Source organism: Ostrea edulis, chromosome 2 (assembly GCF_947568905.1).
Source record: "Ostrea edulis chromosome 2, xbOstEdul1.1, whole genome shotgun sequence".
NCBI classification, from domain to species: domain Eukaryota; kingdom Metazoa; phylum Mollusca; class Bivalvia; order Ostreida; family Ostreidae; genus Ostrea; species Ostrea edulis.
Window position 1 is genome coordinate 88,261,420 of NC_079165.1, and position 15,534 is coordinate 88,276,953.

Genomic DNA, 15,534 nt, shown 5'->3' on the forward strand with positions numbered 1-15,534 from the left:
TTATCTTCATTTATATTTAATTAAGCTTTTAACCATTGCACCTTTAATTTGGCGTATAATCCATTTCAATCTGCACAGTGACTGTTCCTGACCTGAACGTACAGCCATGCCGTTTTGTTGTTGTTTTCATTCTTACATAATGTATTCCTACGCGACATTTCAAAAACGTTAATTCAAGCTTTTTGATGGGAGAAACTATTTATTTTTCTATCTTAAAAATATAATTAAATGATAAGAAATAAAACTTCTGATTCTTTGTTTGATGCATGTATCAAACGAAACATTGGACGGAAAACTACGCGCATTGATGAAGTTTTCCGTCCAATGTTTCGTTTGATACATGCATCAAACAAAGAATTAGAAGTTTCATTTCTCAAGTAATATCTGGTTCACAGACATACAACTGACCTGTGCTTGGGTTAAAGACACCCCCCCCCCCTCTGAATAACCTACATGAGTTGATTTTTGAAAATATTTTTTTTGGCTGAAAATCTCTCTAATACATGTCAACGATGTCTTACATACCCTTAAAGTCCAAAATAAGCCCTTTAAAAATACCCTCATTGGTTATTATAATGTGACAAAATTTACGAGTTTTGATAGTTCTGGTTCGAATATGAAACACAATGTATAAATCCAGAAGCATTCTTTGATTTGCATTCCGTTTCGTGCTCATTTTACAACGTAAATCTGAATGTTGGAATGTAAAACAAGAGAGTAAAGTATTGAATGGTTCCTTATCTATTGTCATGTGTAAGTAGCATTGGTATAAACATGAAACAATCTATTAAACTGGATTTTCATGTAGACCGCACACAGATGTCTGTAGGACCAGGGCCGAAATACAGGGTATACTGATACAACTGGTGAACGTCTCAATACGAGTGAAAAATTCTCGACGGGACGTAAACAAACAAACACCGATCAGAGGATGACATATTTGTTAGGTTAAACATACGAATTTCCCTTGCTTATCAGTTCTTACATATCATTCGATGAATATATGTATATTGATAATGCCTCAGTTGTGACTCATTTCGAATTCGTGTATTTTTCATTAGAAGTGCACCCTTTTCCAAGGTGCCTGTATCTAACTTTACATAATTAGAATTTCTTAAAGGAGAATATGATTTAGTTTACAAAATCGGATAGGCACATGAATGTATGGATATTCGGGTTGTTAAATCCATATACTAAGGATCCGATTCGTGACGTCGTATCTGGAGGACTGGGTCGGTGGCTCCATGTTAGGTCGGAAGTTCCAGGTATAGAAGATGGAAGCTGTAGGGATGGATTGATGACTCCACCTCAGAAGTATCTGGTCGATGTATTCACGTCGATTTGGTTGATGACTCATCGAGTCCAAACTTCCGCCAGAGTTCGTTTGGGGCCTCAACGGGGAGTTTGTCATCGAATGAGCGATTCTCCGTCAGGTAGATCGGGTTCGTAACTCCAAATCTAGAGGATCGGGTTCGTGATTTCCTCCTAAATATCTGGTTCATGACATCATGTTTAGAGTACTGGTTTGGTGACTTCATTGCTGGGGGATTGGGTAGGTTGCTTCATGTATGAAGGGTTGGGGTTTGTTATTCGATGTATCATGTACCAGTTTTATTAGTGAGTGCACGTCTTTGTGGCTCCTTATTCGGATTATCCGGTTTATGGTTCAACATCTCTACTGAGGTTTGCAGCTCTTTTTCAGCACTCATTGAGAGACAGATTTGGAGGCACCAGAAACAGAATTCACTGATAATGTGACAACATTGGCGAAACAGAGGTGCGTTGACGGAAAATAAGTGAACGATTGATGGTTCTATTGACACAATGAAGCCTCAATCAAGTTAAAATGGACTATAGGAAGTTAAATATCACAAAACCAAACTACAGGCCAATGAAATAGAATTTTCACTATTTATAGACCAGAACGTTTATGTTTGTTATTTACTTATTTATTTGTATTACATCCCTTCGAAAGATTTTTAATCATATCGAGACGTCGCCAGTTGTGGGTGAAGTGACACTAAAGATGTATGCAGGGCGCTCAGGACCGTAGCAGTAAGGGTTCTTTTATGTTTGAACACCTGCCGTAACCTGAGCCCTCGATTTTTCTAATGTCATATCTAATAGACCCGTAACTCACATTTACATATTGTAATAATTCTGAATCCTCTGCCATTTGCCTGTATTGTACACAGCGTACCTATGAGTCACAGGGCTCCTTTGGTCAATAAACAATTAAACACTTAAATGTCGAGCGTTTAGCGAAGGAGTAGTCACTACTGATCCACGACCTCCTGAGCACGGAACGAGTACACTAACGCATGAACCACCGCGACCACAGACCTCCTGAGCACGGAACGAGTACCCTAACGCATGAACCACCGCGACCACAGACCTCCTGAGCACGGAACGATTACACTAACGCATGAACCACCGCATGAACCACCGCGACCACAGGCTATTATATCGCTTGGTTTCGAATTTAAAGGTATAGAACTCTAGATATAGGTTCCCAAGTTTACGGGGGGGGGGGGGGGATCAACCAAATAGTATAAATTTCTATTCTGTATTCTGATATAATTACACATAGGCCTAATCAATCTACATTACTACAAAAGTTCATCCTGAAATTCCGTATACTTCCCAAGTTAGGCAGTAATGAATTCAGAAAAATCCTTATTATTTTTTACTCTAATTCATAAACTGAAGTCCGTAATAGCTCCAAGTGACTGAAATTTGTAAAACCGTCTGCACTTTCACTTATGATAGCCACTTATGAATTTCGGGATAAATTTTAGTAACAGTTAATGTAGTTTGATTATGTGTGATTATATTAGAATACAGAGTAGAATTTAACATCATTTGGATGATTGTGTTTTCATTGGTGAACTTGGGTACATGTACCTATATTTAGAGTTTTATACCTTTACTCTTTGATAGTAAATTCGAACCCAAGCGATATAAAATTGTCTGTGACCGCGACTGGTCAAGGAAGCGCATGAAAATGTCACTGATTTATAACGCTGTCATAACATGCAACACTTAGAAGCTGTGGAACCATAAACAATAAAATTCGTCATATTTCCATTGTTTTTCGTTCTTCTTTACATGCACAACTATGGTGAAATCAATAATGCAATAAAAACACACAAACACAGAGTGTCTCTATACATATTATGCCTAAAATCTCATTTTAAATAACGCTGTGTTATTAACGGATTACCGCATGAACAATGTCAGTACTTGTATATTTATTAGTATATACATGTATCTAAATAAAAATGTCTCGTCCATTCGTCACTTTATAATCAGAAAGATATTTGAATTGTATCATGCTGGCTTTAAGAAACATATGAGCTGTTTTGATGGTTGTGGTCCATTTTGTAATGTCATTGATATCGTGACATTTTCATCCATTTTGTTCCTCAATTTGTTCCCAGTTAGTTTCATTAAAAAGATTTTTTTATTCGCCATTTAATACAAGTTGTGTAAATCGTAACGGTGATTGTAATCTTTTCTTTTGAAGTAAATCAATTTGTATCCAAACTTATCTTCGGCCTTTTTAATGTAAACAATTAAAGCAATGCGGGTCTCTACTGGAATGATATCACGTGGGATTGGAGAGTTCCACAACGCTCTAATGTAGTAATTGCAGAGGCATAAACAAGAAACAGACATTAAATCGTGTTTACCAAAGAGTCTGTAATTTATCACTGCGTCAACATACCATCTCTAAACAACCTCTCTACTTTATTTCTCAAATGAGCTTTTCTATTAAAATCTATCTGTTTGTTTGTTTGTCTCTCTGTCTGTCTGTCGGCTTTTACTTTTGACATCTTCCTTTCTTTACAAGAGTTACGATACCAATTTCAACCAAACTTGTCACAGCGTATCCTAAATTTATTGGGATATTGAAATATATTCAACTGAAGGCTTAATCTCCCTTTCAAGGGGAGATTAGTTAGAAATTGTGAACTGGGTGGGCTGCTTGAATCAATCTTGTCAAGAATTATGTAATCAGAATATGGCGGTAGTTTAAAATTTTTTTTTTATATAAATAGACATAAGGGTATAATATATCAAATTGTTATGTAAGCATCTTCTTGTAATGTAATTTAAAGTTTATTCTCACCCTAAACCCAAAGGCTTGTAGTTGGTCACTTCAGCGAATTTCAGTTTTTGCATACGAATGTAAGGTGGAAATTCTTTGGAACTATTCCTACGAACCGTAGGGGTTATATTTTAATTAATAAGCATACACCCTCATGTAGGAACAGTCTCTAATAGTCGTCTTCTCAAGGATCACAAGGATGTAAGGTGTAATATCTTATTTTGTAAAGCTGACAGACATACAAACAGATAGATCTTCACTGGCTCCCAATTGAATACAGAATTCAATATCAGATCATTTTCCATACTTTCAAATCTCTCAACCTATCTCCAGTTTACATAAATGATATCCTTACAGTTTACAATCCCACACGATCACTAAGATCCGAATCTCTGCATCTTCTCCAGGTACCTCAGACACGTACGAAAACATGGGGATCGACGTTTGGATAAGGCCGCATCGAGTCTCTGGAACTCGCTGCCTTTCAAACTCAGACAATGTACTTGACTGTCTAGTTTTAAAGCGGACCCTAAAACGCATCTTTTAAGATTAGCTTTCAATTTGTGATTTTTTTTACATACTTGGTGCTCTTACATTACAGTTCTTACAGTGCTTTTACATTTTTTCTTACCAAAAAAAAAAAACTAATAAAAACCCAAACAAACTTCTGTTGCTATTTTGCTAGTTTGTTATTATACTTATGTCCTTTCTATGTATTCAATCATTCTTATGGTTTGTTTTAAATTGTTTTATATGTTATTAGGATAATTATATCATTACATTAGGCTCTATATATTAATAATAATAATTATGCATTCTAATTCTGACACTATGAATATTTTATTCACATGTACGCTCGCGTAAGTGCGGAAGTTTCCCAGTTACTTTCGGAAGGTCGGTGTTCTCTTCCCAGGTACATTGTATCTGGGTTCTCTCTTCCACCAATAAAAACTGGGCGCCACCAGATAACTGAAAACATTTTGAGTGTAGCGGAAAACATCAATCAATCAATCAAATCAATTAATATGGATATACATTCTACACCATAAGTGTAGAATCATGGTTTATACACCATGACCCCGATACTAGGATATATGGAGCTATGTGTTTTTAAATACACCGGCGTTAAATACAATTGCCCAGGTGTGCGTTAAATACAGTTGCCCAGGTGTGCGATGTAGCCCATGAACCTTCTGTTCCATTCTTTAATGCTTAGTTTGCCTATTGCGACCTTATAAACCTTTAATTGATAAACACTTCATATCATTTCGGGGGTGGATGGGATTCATATCCTGATTACATAGGGAGGGACTCTGTCCTTAATTTCTAAAAGCCTTAGTGGTAAATTATTCCAATTCTAAATTAGTAATGCTCTATCAAACTTTGTTATCAGGGTATCAATTATATCTACCCACACACAGTGCATGATTTTAAATGCAGCGATAAAAGAAACTTGCTTAATGTGATTAAGCAATGGACTCAGGTCTGCGTTAAGGGAGGAAAATCTGTTCAACAGTTGTAATCAATCCTCCTGTATTATTGCCGTCTTTTAATTGGTATTCAGAAAACAGCATGTGCATCTGTCACAGTTCATTGGAAGGGAAGTCCATATACATTTTATAGAATTTATACAGAGTCTTATGAATCAGATTTCACGCACTGATGACTATCGTGTCCATGTTATATTGAACACTACTTTAAATTATTATACTTTAATATTTTTAAAAATGCCATATCACGGTTGATATATTATGATCGGTGATATGACATTTTTAAAAACGGTTTCTATGCGAGATTTGTGTATTCCATTGAAATAATATAAACTCTGAATTACATATTTTATCAAAGGCAGAGTTCAAGGTCGTAGCAGATAGCCTAGGGGCTAGGTATGGTGGCTGATTTGTGTCATTGTGTACTTTATCGTCTTTTCGTTGTTTTGAATCTCCTAAGCGTGTGCTCTCAATCTTGACTTCAATTAAATACCTTTGAAAGGTTTACTAAAAAGGGACGCGCTGGTGGACCCTTTATCCATCATTAGTGTCTGCTCCTGGTATGGAAGCTCTTGATATCTTTACATCCGTGAAATCTTCTCGAATAAGATGTAAACAACACACAAAAATGATGATTTCAAAAGGCCTAGTCTTTAATTAATCGCCACCAATGGTAAGATAATGTATTGCAAAGTCGTATATATACGGTTTGATACTGTTAATTTTGGAAGTCTTGCGATTTCAAAGGATAAGGTCCCTATGTGGCCCCTATTTTCACTTAATTTTAAAATAGACTTAAAACCATATCTCAATTTTAGTAAAACTTATCTAAATATGATGCCTTAGTAAAAAATATATATTTCAGTGGCTATAGCCATAATAGTATCATAGATTTCAGCAAATTTAGAATTATAGAACATTCTATAATTATTGCATGCAGTTGAGGGTAACACTGGAAATTTTCACCCCTTGAGAAACCGTTGTCGACGCCGAGGTTGACAATGGTTTCTCTAGGGGTGAACATTTTCAATGTTACCTTCCGCTACATGCAATATTTGTTTTATTATACTGAATGAATGAAAGGCGAAGATAACGAACAGTGATTCATCTCAAAACTCCTATAAGCAATACAAAATAGAGAAAGGGGCAAACACGGACCCCTGGATATACCAAAGGTGGGATCAGGTACCTAGCAGAAGTAAGCATCCCCTGTCAACCAGTCACAACCGCCCTATATCTTGATCAGGTAAACGGCCCAACAATCGGTATGAAAAACGTCAGACAGCATTTGATCCAATTTTGAATGCTATATAAATAACAAAGCTGAAAAACTTGTAACGTCTGTTGACATTTTATCAATCACTATCATGCAATATTTTTTGTTTATTATACTTTCATGTAAAATACTCGAACCTGATTGGTCGAGAAGCATTTGAAAAAACATATTGTTACCCTCTGAGAACAAAAAACACACGCCCCAGGGTGATAGTATCTAGCAACGGATAACAGTACTTGACAACGGGTGATATTATAAAAAATTATCACATGCGTCAAATTTATGCGCGTACGGTTCGCCGTAGATTGCTAGACGACGTCGTTTGAGCGTTTGTAATAAACGCGAGTACCCGCATCGAAATACGAAATATCGCATGACAGTGATTGATCAAATGTCAACAGACGTAAGTTTTTCTCCTTTCCAGTTTACATAACATTCAGTATAATAAAACAAATATTGCATGTAGTTGAGGGTAACATTGAAATTTTCACCCCTCGAGAAACCATTGTCAACCTCGGCTACGCCTCGGTTGACAATGGTTTTCTCGGGGTGAAAATTTTCAATGTTACCCTCAACTACATGCAATATTTATATAATATCATTGTAGGTATTCGCGTTTATTACAAACACTCGAACGACGTCGTTTAAGAATCTACGGTGAACCGTACGCGCGTAAATTTGATGCATGGAATAATTCTCATAATATCACCCGTTGTCAAGTAATGTTACCCGTTGCTAGATGCTATCACCCTGGAGCGCGTGCTTTCTATTCTCAGAGGGAATATTCTTTTTTTTTCAACTGTTTCTTGGCCGTTCAGATTTGAGTACTTTATGTGAAAGTGTAATAAAACATTATAGATTTTGGGAGATGTTTTTGAAATTTTATAGGAAGGCGTGGAGCACGTGCATGTCATGTTTATACCGAAGTTGCCGCCAATACAAGAGCGTAAAATGTAAGTTTGAGAGGTAGTGTGTGCTCTGTATTGGTAGGTAGTAACTGTCTGCTAGGTTTAAGCAGGCAAAATTATGAGTTGACCATTTGTAAATCTTTGACCATAGATGAGGAAATTCGGATGTTTTAATTAACTATTGGCCACCTTCCTGTGAGCTTGAAATACCGGTATGTCTGATATTTATTTCGAGATAGATACGATTTGGGTTACTAAATAATAATCTACATCTAAGTTTACAATTCACATGCAACTTCTCAATAGGGGGCAATATCAGCAAGACTTCCTTTACAGACAGTTCTTTGGAATGTTTAGAATCCATATTTGATTTCCACTACTTCTCTAATAAGTGGCACATAGACATTGTAATATAAAGAGGATCAAACTGTTAGAACAAATTGATTGTGGTTTTTTTTTATTATGATTAACGGAGTGCACTATCACTAACCTGTCTTTGATCAGTCACAGGTGTAGGTTTTCTCAACAATCAATTCTCAAAAAGGTATCCTTATCGATGACAGTAATCAATGGGTGCCGATTTCAATCTACAGAAACTTGGAATATACATGAAATATGTTTCAATGCACCACGAAAACCACAGAGAATTACTGGAAGGACATTGTTTAACAAAGCATAAAAATAACACAGGAAATGACATAACAGTGTCCCCTAGTGAACTTTTTCATGACAGTGAAATTCATAAAATAATTATTGTAGTTTATTGAGAAGGAAACAAGTGTAGCATATTTTTGGGATCCCGATTAGTAATACAAATGATCTCAATTTTCCCTCACAAAACTTAAAGGTAAACAAATCTTAATAATGAATAATGTTTTAGTTTACATCAAAGAAACCCCGGTGAACACATAAGTTGTCGGAATCTAGACAGCGATAAGGGATTATCTGCATTGAAAAACCTTAGGTTTTGTAAGAAGTGATTACTTTGAAATTTTCTTGGCAGATGAGCCCTTCATATTTTACAACTATAAATTGATTCCTTGTCAAGAATTATTAACATCACGCTCTCACTCTACTCCCCACGGAGTGAGCAAATACGTCAGCAGATTTTCTTGTCTATTATTTTTCTAAGAAATTCATAAAATTCAGTAGTTGTTATTACTGTGTACATATAGGTGAGCATTGCTACACGCGAAGTAAGAACGATACATATTAAAAGTGTGGGTCATACAGATATACATGTAAATTTGTGTTGATATACACATTGGTCAGTATTGGTATGGTATATGCCTGTATTGACACAAACGTGTATATCTGTGTAAGTTCATGTGTGGTCAGAAAAAGCTACAGAATTGTAGCTCTCTGAAAAAATATGGGGACATCAGAGAGCTACAGATCCACTCCTTGTAAAAACCTTCAATTTACGGCGCAGAAAAAATGCCCTCGGTTGAGGCCTTATATCGGTGTATTCTTGTATCTCCGTCTTATAAAGCTAATATATATATGTGTGTGTGTGTATATATATATATATATATATATATATATATATATATATATATATATATATATTGACATATTCTCCTACTATATTCGCGTCCAAACATACCTTCAAATATTAATTAAAGCCCTATGCGACCCGAAAACTCAGAGCTTCAACGGAATTCGTTTGTTGACGTAGTTATATTAGGTAGCCAGTCAATTCGAACCCCTGTTCATTTCCATACTATTACTCTAATATCCCTACAAATATTTTAGCGAAATATTTTGGATGAAATCACCCCAGTTCGGTTAAATAATAATCATTTAAATAGGTTTGAATATTGAACTAAATTCACGGCGTTCAACTCTGATTTTACATTTCACTATTGAAATGGAATGTAAGGGACCAGACTATGCTTGTGTAGCATTTTCAATACTGGAGAGCTTATTTTACCTTTATAGAAATATGCATTTTTAATTTCTATCAATTTTTTGGGTATATAAAAGCGAGCGCAGCGAGCCAGCGCGATGTGCTGGATCATACTGCGAGCTCTAATGACTAGAGTGCGGGAAATAATCCGAGCTAAATCTAAAACTTTAACAAGAAAAAAAATGTTGACGTCAATAGGGTCGGAAAGTCTCGTCATGTGACTCGCGAGAAATAACGTGAAATCGTACTTCCGGGCAGTTGTCAGGATGGCATTATCAATAATGTACTAGACTCGCTACGTTCAAAACCACATAGAGCTTACTACAAAAAGCGATAGAGCGGTGGATAACAACTGGGTTGAGAATATGTGTTCTAGATAGAGCTCTGAGTTATTACAAAGGTTGTCCAAGCGTCAATACGAGACATTTTCCAACAAAGTACAGGTATGTTTACATTATATAGTCGTCTGCATCATATGCACTGTACAGTCGTTTGCATCATATACACCCATACATCTATATCTCCGAGTTTCGTTCAAGATATCGAAAGTCCTCGATCAAATCTCAGCAATATATTTGCGTAGTTCTGATTAGACTGATTCTTGATTGGTGTTGTGGTAACAACCCCCCCCCCCCCCCCCTTAATAATCTGCATCGAGTGAAAACGCAAGAGCACTAGAAAAGAATAAAACTTTTTCCTGTTGTGTATAACATGGATATATAGCCCTATTTTATTCTATGATTTTGAACGTTTTACAGTTTCATTTAGAAATTTATTCAAATTATTTCATAAAAATATTTCTATAAAATAAAGACAGAACTTTTTACTGACACCAATCATATCAGTGACATATGGAAATCCCACGAGTCAGTTTTGTTTCCACTATGTAGATGCAGTAATTTATAATATTATAGTATATACATTTGGTATGTAAAACTGCATATATGAACAGATCCAGAAATTCGTGAGTGTATGTGTGGAGGGGGGGGGGGGGGGGGGGGGCTTTAAATCCGCGACTGGCATCTAAGATTTTTTTTTATTTATCTGAATTTCAGCTGAATTATCACTAATCCAGATAGTCAACAAACATTTTAGTGTGCAATTCTATATATACTAGTATTGCAGACCCAGGGATTCAAATAAGGGGGGGGGATTTCATGAGGTGGAGATCTATCTCCCCTTAAACCTGCCACTGACATATTTCATGGATGGTAGATATAAATACATGTATATCTTATGAATTTTGATTTATCTGAATTTCAGCTGAATTGATAGAACGTGATATGTCTATTATGAAATATTGACTAGTCCAGGTAGTCAATTTGCATTTTAGTGTGCATAATCTACATGTTTTGTGTGACAATGACTACAATGTTAATGTGTTAATCTTTCAGATATAAAAGGGCAAACAACACAGCTGGATAAAGCATCTTAAGTCTGGACTTCGTAAAGCTATGACAATGAGAGAAATGTATCCACCCAGGCAATCAGAATATAGGTAACTCACAAGAGCTCTTTATGCTCGTCAAGCTATCAATATTAAATGATATTCATTCTGTAATGAATACTTGTATACATGTAAATTCAGGTGATCCCAAAATATAAAGGTTCACCAAAAATGAATGCATCTCCAGACAATATAGAAATTTTAAAAATGTCCTTTCTCTGCAACAGCAAAGGATGCCTGTACAAACATATAGGGATTTTTACTAGATAAATGCAGATGTCAATTATAAAGTTTTTCTTTACAAATTCGATCAGACAGCAGTATAAGTAAATAAATTTTATTATGCTATAAAAAAAATGTTGAATGTCCAAATAAGAATTATCTAGTATTGGTATTTTTATGAAAGAATATATAGACATAGTGGATGCCAGTCTTTTTTAATATATCTTGTTTTGGTAAAGTTTTCAGAGTGCAGCTCAAAGAGAGCCATAGTTATTGGCATCAGTTTTCCATCAGCTTTACCTCACAGGCACCACTTGTGATTTCATAGTTTGAACACCAATGAACATGGAAGTGATTCTCATCCTTTGAGATGAATTATGGGAATTATACTTGGCAAACATGATTGAGTCTTTGTGCCCTCTCCGCAATAACCAACTAGAACAGACTTGTGAAAATTCAAATGTCTTCCATTAGTTTTATTTTGTTTTTGCTACAATTGATCAGTGTAAAGATGTGCATGAATCACCATTGTAACAATTTCTTTGACTAGCAACCTTAAATAAATGTTCACTTTATCATTTACTTGTATGCATTTAATACAATTTGACAATGCAGAATAATGTGAGTAAGAAGTTGTACATTTATAGTATCTCAGTATCTCAGTCCAAAGGTAAGATTTGATAAATTGTGGAATTCATATCAGCTATTTCCTTCAGTAGAGGATTTGCAAATGTACAAGAGTCACACAGAGTTGAAAATCTTAGTGGACATATATATATATATATATATATATATGTGTCTGTATTGTGAAGGTATATGATTTAGAATATGGATGTTTTTAATTATTCAATTGTACACTCCACATAAAATTGACTCTTCCTGGTCTTGTAACAGCTGTGCTTCATCCTTACTGAAATGAGATTTTGATGAAAGAAAAGGTGATATGTTTAATGTCACTCCTGATTAAAGTTTATCAAATATATCAAATCCTTTATTAGCAAGAATCATATATCATATGGCTTCAATATCTCCAATACACCTCAGTGATCAACAATGTCACCATCAGAGGTGGATTCTGGATAGAATTCAGAACAATTATGCTACACAAGTGATAGCCTTTGCTGTGTGACAAATTTTGCACAATGTAGTTGCTGTCAGATAATGACTAGTTATTCAATTTTAAAGTTAAATTCAGTGTTATGTTTGTTGTATCCATTGCGATTTTTTCAGAGGTAAATTCGGCATTGAGCCCTCTGGCCTGCTAAATGTAGATCCCTTAGATTTAGGTGCAACTTCATAAGAGTCATGAGAAATTGATCACTGGTATGAACCCAAGTACTGCCCATCCTAGAAGTTGTTAAAATGGGCCCCATTCTCTTCATAACAGCCGCCAACACATTGATACTTCTGAAGGAAATGATGTATATAACAGCATCTGTAACAAGCATAGACATCAAGTGAATATCATTAAAAGTATTGCAGGGGTGGATCAAGAAGATTTGCAAGGGGGGGGGGGGGGGGGGGGCAAGTGTAATTTATACTATCCCCCTAAAAGATGTATGTGTGTAAATTAAAATTATCAAAATTGCAACCCAAATCCCCCATATTTGTTACATATGAACTACCAAATGGGGGATGGCACCACCACCAACCCCACCCCCTCTTGTCCCAACACTGCATCATTAAACAGTAAATAAACATCTTGTATCAAACTTTTCATTTTCAAGAAGAATTCAAATGCCACAATCTAAATTGAATTAATTTAAGATCTGAATGTATGGGTGAATGTTTACTATTTCTTTGTTGTCACAAGAGGCATAGTGTTTTACAAACACATATACAGAAATGAAGTACATGTGTATCAAAAACTTTTTCTGGGTCCTGCATTATGTTTCTTAATGTAAATATTGTAAAAACATGTTATTTCAGTGATCCCAATCGCCTGAAATTTTTTTGTTTCCAAATTGGTAGCATTTTTCGTGAGGGTCACAATAAAAACATAGCAATATCATTATTAATTAAAACATAATGAAAATGAGAAACTGATTGCCTTATAAATGTGTCCTCCCCCCCCCCCCCCCCCTCCCCCTATCAGCATCCCATAAAAATGTGTTATTAGAAGTTTATATGATCAACTATTAATCAGGGAGATTGACAAAACATGGTACAAATAGATACCTGCATATATTTCCCGACCCCCCCCCCCCCCCGAACCCTTTTGCATTCAGTTTGTCTCCTTTATCAAAAGTAACATACTGCATAATTGTGTCGTGTAATGTTAGTTCTAACTCATAAAAAACTAAACCCTTTAACTTGACAGCTGTTTATTATCGAAAATATTCAGTAAAATATGTTTTAGATCAATCACCCGGTCGTGGGTAGAGCTCACTGCTTCTGAGTTCTCAATCGGTGATTTAACTATAAAAATATAAGTATTATGACTTGTTTACCTGCAACTATAAATCCACTTCTTCTTCTTTTTGCATAAGTAGGGAATCTATATAGGCTGTAGGTTCATTTTGACACTTGTCATCTGAGCATAACCAACGCAAAACAAAGTGACATTTTTCGACTGCTGCCCGGAAGTAGTAAATCGAAAGTGAAAGTAAACGAGACTTTCCGACCCTATCCCAAAAGTCCCTTGTCAAAAATGGCGGAGATCTCGCAAAGTCACACCTTGGAATATGATTGTCAACATACGTGGATTTTCATCCTAATCGTGTGGTCTCCTAGCTCCAAATTTCAGTGCACCATTAGGCGAAATGTTTAACGAAGTGCAATGTTTATGAAAGGCAGGCTAAGATGATGTGTGACGTCATGTCTACATTTCGACGTACGTCATAATAAGACGGACAGTGGCGGATCTAAATACGTACTTGTTTAAAAGTCATACAACCGGGACAATATTGAATATACGTAAACATTAGGCATACGTAATATGGCATCGAATACAAATTGTTTATAATCTATTGCAAACCACAAATCTGATTAAAATACTAAATTCAGTAAAATTCAAAAGGCTTTCCACAAATTATGACATTGTTAAATTTGTTTATAGAAAAAACAAAACAAAAAGCTGTCCAGGTCTAGTTTTGCACTCAGAAAAATGTAGCGAAATATTTGTGAGACTTTACACCCGCACTAGAAATGAGCGAATACATTGTATAAATAGCCTAACCCCCTCGTTTCCACAGAAGTCAATATGCAGTACTTGGCACGATGCCGGCTTAATGAATCACTTTAAGACATTGTGTTTTGTTTAATAATATACAACGTTCTACAAAAAGTTGTAACTATCTTGATTTACCTATTTGGTAGGTTTCACCGAGTCTAATACGTTCTTTTCATGTCCCACTATGGGTACTACTGTACTAGATAGGGCCTAGGGTTCCTAGACAGACCTTCTGCATAGATCTGCAAGTTACACTGCAACATCGTCGTCTTGTCTAAGTCTTCCGTTGAATTTGACCACTGGTAGCTTATCAAACGTTGACAAACAAATACGTACCCCCATACATCCCAAACAAATATTTAATACACGAAGTGTTGGTAAACAACAAGAAACCGGAAGTAACCCTGCTGAACATTTTTGAAGTGGCGTGACTAAACACAGAATAAAAACCGTGTTCCGGAGGAACTCGAAACACGGCTATTGTGTGCCACCCACACCAACATTGTCGTGATATCACACCGTGTTTCACCGTGAATTTATATATATATATATATATATATATATATATATATATATATCTTTTTTTTAATCCTGAGTAGGACACTGTCTAACTTTAATTAAATTGGTAATCGTATTTCAGCATTGTTGTTCTCTAGACTTTTTTTTCTGTGGAGAAGGGGGGGGGGGGAGGTGGTAAACCAACAAGGAGTGCAACTACGTGTTATATACTTCGGAGTGGTAACAAAAGTGAGTGTTTGTTTTTATTTTTTTCCAATATATATTTAATCGATATCCAACTTTTTCCCAAAATTTAATCTGGTGTTACTTTTGGTTCAATTTTGAGGAAATTTACAAATAGATGCAGAATTTCTTACATTTGATTTTTCACCTATCCATTTCAGAAATGAGTTTATATTGATTTAGCATGAAACATTTCGGCTCTCAGCTTACTAAGGATATATAGTAGTGACGAGTTCTGAAATTTTATACTTGTGTTTT

The 15,534-nt window shown here is 35.6% G+C and overlaps 2 long non-coding RNA genes across 2 annotated transcripts; one reads left to right on the top strand and one right to left on the bottom strand.

The window, feature by feature from the left end:
* The first annotated feature begins 9,892 nt into the window (after positions 1 to 9,892).
* Positions 9,893 to 11,940, top strand: LOC125662742 (uncharacterized). The gene is made up of 3 exons (XR_008800236.1): positions 9,893 to 10,137; positions 11,089 to 11,192; positions 11,610 to 11,940. It is a non-coding gene; the product is annotated as an uncharacterized LOC125662742 (long non-coding RNA).
* Positions 11,941 to 12,290: 350 nt separating this feature from the next.
* Positions 12,291 to 13,969, bottom strand: LOC125662741 (uncharacterized). Its single transcript, XR_008800235.1, has 2 exons — positions 13,814 to 13,969; positions 12,291 to 12,798 (listed from the first exon to the last, which is right to left on the bottom strand). It is a non-coding gene; the product is annotated as an uncharacterized LOC125662741 (long non-coding RNA).
* Between the last annotated feature and the right edge of the window lie 1,565 nt (positions 13,970 to 15,534).